Raw genomic sequence first — 5,401 nt, forward strand, 5'->3', positions numbered from 1 at the left:
TATATATATATATTTATTATAGTATATCTCTGTAGGAGTTTCTCTAACCGACACCCACCACTATGAGCCTAAATGGTGATACACTGTCTCGCCCACGCTGCCAGAACTGTCCTATACTTACCGTTGCATAGAACATCCTCAACCTTGTGGATCCATTGACTTAACTTATGTGATCATCTAAGAAGTATAAACCGTTAATACCCATGATATATTCATGGTTTACATGGGAACTTGAGTTAATGTGAATTCTTATCCCCACATCGGTGCTCAATATTAGTCCAAAAATATACTTTAGCTCATGATTTTAAAATAACTTCCTTTCTATGGGTAAAGATAATTTGTTCAACCTTTTTTAGCTTTAAAAAGCCCTCTTGGAATCAATGTTCCCTTTTCTTGTTCAAAACTCGGTTGGGAAATCTTAGTTTCCTCTTAACTTAAATGTGAAAACATTTATAAACTTCTAAGGAATACTTAATTCCCTGATAACTGTTGAGAAATGAACTTAACTCTTTACTCTTTTCTTGACTTGAACATTGAATTTTAATCAATTTTTAGGGAATATTTAGTTCCCTTACATCTCCTTTGAAAAAAAAATACTTCAATTTTTACTCTTCACTTTAATGTGAAACTTGAGCCTTAAAACGAAGTTAAAACTTTAATACAGACTCTTGAAACCTTTTTGAACTCTGCTTGGGAATAGCTTCTTAGCTTTAGACTTGATTCTTAACTTCTTTGACTTTGATCTTAACTTTACTTTAATGGATTATGGATTCAAGGTTATGATTTGAGTTCTTTTGTGATTTCTAGGTTCTTAGAAATCATTTGAAGTAATTAGAATCATCGCAAGGTGTTAATGTACCTTAGAATGACTTGCGACCACTAAACTACAAAAACTGGGCGAAAAACGCCGATCCGGGTGCACTAGATGGGTGCTGCGCCAGGCCTCAGTTGACTGCAGCCAATACTGCAGGCGCTATGCGCCTGCCCCTACCCAGGTACATCTGATGAATTTTTAAACAGTTTTTCATCTCCAAACTTTCCTAATTCTTTCATAAAATGCCTGGAACTAGTTATACTCTTCATAACTATCGAATTCAACTCAAAAATAAACCAGAGAAACAAGAATTTAACCGACAACGGCAGCCAACAATTCCATCAGCAAGAATTCAAAAATTTCCTTCAAGAACTTAACTCCTAATCAATAAGTCAACGCACAAATTGCTTAATTGAAACAAATTGGTGTGTGGGTGAATTATCCAAACACGAAAGATCCCATATTCTTAAATAGGGATCACCCCCGACGAATTCCACGCGAAGATCTTGGTGTTCTTGATGAATTTTGGCATTTTCTCCTTTCTCCTTCTTCTCTTCTCTTGTATCCCAAGTCCTATGCGTGAATAGCTTTTTTAAAACTAACTTAGGGCTTAGTTTTAACCTTAATAAACCCTTAAAACGAAATAGGAATTAGTAGGGTGAAAAGAATACAATACCCTTACTAAAATCCGGATTAGGGCTTTCCTCAGTCCCACAGCCCAACTTCCTATTGACATATCTCCTCATCCGTTATTGAAAACGCGCAAAGTCGGTAGCGTTAGAAAGATCTCTCCAAGGTCTTTCCAACCATATGAAGAATAACTCTAACTTATCATGACCTAGAAGTGATGGTTGTTTGAAATGGCCAAAAATTCACTTTTTACACTTAAGAAATATTCAAGATTTTCCTATCCTTTCCAAAAGTGATTATTTTTTGGTTTCTTAGTCCATTACTAGCTATTTCAAGTTACGAGATGTTACAATATCTCCCCCTTGGGAACAGTCGTCCTCGAAAGAGAACTCTCTTATTAAGCTAAGGACAGTAACATCATTTCAGCTCTCAACAAACAAGAGCAAGTAATATCACGCTTACACAATCTTATAAAGTGCTACAAAGAGAATTTAGTAAATTGATTTGCATTCTCTCCGCATTCAAAGAGATGTGGATATATGTTCTTCACATCTTCTTCAGTTTTCCAAATCACTTCTTCAACGAATTGGTTCCTCCAAAGAACTTTGACTAATACAACTTGCTTTGTTCTCAACTTGCGAACTTGGCGATCTAGAATCTGAATTTGAATCTCTTCATAGAACAAGCTATCCTTAATCCCAACATTCTCAGTTGGTAAATTTAATAAAGGATCAACCATACACTTTTTCAGTATAGAAATATGGAATACCGAATGAACCGACGCTAACTCTTGTGGTAGCTCCAACTCATAAACTACACGCCAACTCTCTTGGATTTTCTATAAGGTTCAATATACCAAGGAGTAATTTCTCCTTCTTACCAAACCTTCATAAACCCCTTCATGGGTGAGACTTTAAGATATACCCAGTCATCCACCTCAAACGCTAACGTCCTTCTCCTAACATATGTGTAGGAATTTTGGCGACTCTATGTCGTCTTCAATGTCTCTTGAATCACTTTCAATTTTTTCCTGACTTGTTCCTATCAACCGTGCTTCACCAACTACGAACAACCCAATAGGAGATTTGCATTTTCTCCTATAAAGGGCATCTTATGGAGCCATTTGGATGCTCGGATGGTAGCTATTGTTGTGAGCAAACTCAATGAGAGGTATGTGATTATCGCAATTCCCTTTGAAATCAATCACGAAATCTCTCAACATATCTTCTAAGGTATGGATAGTACGATCTTCTTGTCCATCAGTTTCAAGATGAAAAGCAGTACTTAAGTACACCTTCGAACCCAAATCTTTCTCGAAAGACTTCCAGAATAGAGCAGTAAATTGTGCCCTTCTATCTAAAATAATGGAGACTGGGACTCCATGAAGTCTTACCACTTCTTGAATATACCACTTAGCATAATCCTCGGTCAAATAGGTAGTCCTTACAGGCAAGAAATGGGTTGACTTTCTCATTCTACCGACAATCACCCGAATAGAATCATATTGCCTGCGAGAGCTTGGAAAGCCTGTGATGAAGTAAGCATTAATCATCTCCCACTTCTATTCCGTTAGTTCTATTTTCTGATATTATCCTCCAGGCCTTTGGTGTTCCACTTCACTTCGCTGGCAATTCGGGCACTTGGCAACAAACTCAGCAATGTCTCTTTTCATGCCTTGACACCAATACACCTCTTTCAAATCCCGGTACATCTTGGTGGAACCCCCAATGAATGGAATATATGGAGCAAATCCTCTCTTGACGTCCATCAACTCTAGGTACACACAATCTACCTTAGTACTTCAGCACACCATCTCCCCCTTGTTCAAAAGCTAATACTCTTTGCTTATGAAACTTTTCTTTCAAGTCAAGCAAAATGGGGTCTTGGTCTTGCTTTTCTTTCACCTTAGATACTAGCGATGATTCAAACCCATTAGTCACCACTATCCCTCCTTATGTGGAATCAATAAGTCTAACTCCCAAGTGTGTAAGTATGTGCACATCTTTAGCTAGCTCCCTCTTTTATTCCTCAACATAGGCAGTACTCCCCATGGATAATCTGCTTAAGGCCTCAGCAACCCTATTAGCCTTACCTGGGTGTCAAAGAATCCTCATATCATAATCCTTGAGTATTTCTAACCACATTCTTTGTCTGAGATCGAGCTCTTTCTGAGTGAACACATACTTTAGGCTGTTGTGGTCAGTGAATATATCCACATGAACGCCATACAAATAGTGATGCCATATTTTCAAGGCGAAAACCACATTAGTCAACTCTAAGTAATGGGCTGGGTAGTTCTTCTCATGAACCTTCAACTGTTTGGAGGCATAAGCTACAACCTTACCATTCTACATTAAAACATAGCCCAAGCCAACTCTTGATGCATCACAGTACACCACAAGACCTAGAGTACCCTCTAGTAAGGTCAAAACCGGAGCCGCTGTCAACCTTTTTTTTAACTCTTGAAAACATTTCTCACAAGCTCCAGACGATTGAAATTTAGTTCCCTTGAGAGTCAACTTAGTCAAGGGAGACGATATAGATGAAAACCCTTCAATAAATCTTCTATAATAGCCAGGCAAACCCAAGAAACTCCTAATATCAGTTGGAGACGTAGGTCTACGCCAATTCTGAAATGCTTGTATCTTTTGGGTATCAACTCTAATCCCATCACCAGAAATAATGTGGCCCAATAATACCACAGATTTAAACAAAAACATACACTTCGAGAACTTGGCGTATGACTCTTTATCTTTCAATGTCTAAAGAACTATCCTGAGGTGACTAGCATGATCTTCTTCATGCCTTGAATAAATTAGTATGTCATCAATGAAGACGATGAAAAACAAATCTAAATAAGGTTTGAAGACTATGTTCATAATAACCATGAATGTTGCTGGTGCATTTTTCAATCAAGAAGACATAATTGAAAACTCGTAATGCCTATATCTGGTCCCAAAGGTTGTCTTTAAAATATCACATTCTCTTAATCTTAACTGTTGGTAGCCAGATCTGAGATCAATTTTCGAGAAGCAAGAAGTACCCTAAAGTTGGTCGAAAAGATCATCTGTCCTTAGAAAAGGATACTTATTCTTGATGGTCACCTTATTCAATTGGCGGTAGTCTACACACATCCTAAGGGAACCATCCTTCTTTCTCAGAAATAAGACCGGAGCGCCCCCAAGGTGAGACACTTAGTTAAATAAAACCATTATCTATAGATCTTTGAGCTGCTCATTGAACTCTTTTAACTTAGCTGGTACCATTCTATATGGAAGGATAGAGATAGGACGAGTATCTGGAATTATATCTATGTTAAGTCTATCTCTCTCTCAAGAGGGACTCCGGGTAGATCATCAGGGAAAACCTCTGGAAACTCTTTTACTATAGGAACTGACTGAAGGGAAGGTACCTCAGCATTTGAGTCATTAACTCGGACTAAGTGATAGATACACCCCTTGGAAACTAACTTCATTTCCCTAATATATGAAATAAAATGACCCTTAGGCACCGTTGAACTACTACTCCACTCCATGATTGGCTCGTTAGGAATTTGAAACTTGACAACTCGAGTTTTACAGTCTATTGATACAAAACAGGCATGAAGCCAGTCCATACCTAGAATGACATTAAAATCTACCATGTCTAACTAGATCAGCCAAGGTGTTCTTGTGATTGATAAAATATGATAACCACGATAGACTATTTCCCCTATAATAGACTCTCATATAGGGGTAGAAACACAAAAAGACTCACAAGTTTCTCATCAAAAATCTCAAACTAATTTGCAACATAAGGAGTTACAAAAGATAAACTTGCTCTTAGGTCAAATAAAGCATATACATAAAAAGTAAATACTTTTATCATACATGTGACAACATATGTCAAGTTTTCTTGTTCTTGGAGGCTAGTGATTGCACATAGATGGTTTGCCCCTCTACCGGTACCAGAATTGGA

This window comes from Solanum pennellii, chromosome 7 (genome assembly GCF_001406875.1).
Source record: "Solanum pennellii chromosome 7, SPENNV200".
Classification (NCBI taxonomy): Eukaryota; Viridiplantae; Streptophyta; class Magnoliopsida; order Solanales; family Solanaceae; genus Solanum; species Solanum pennellii.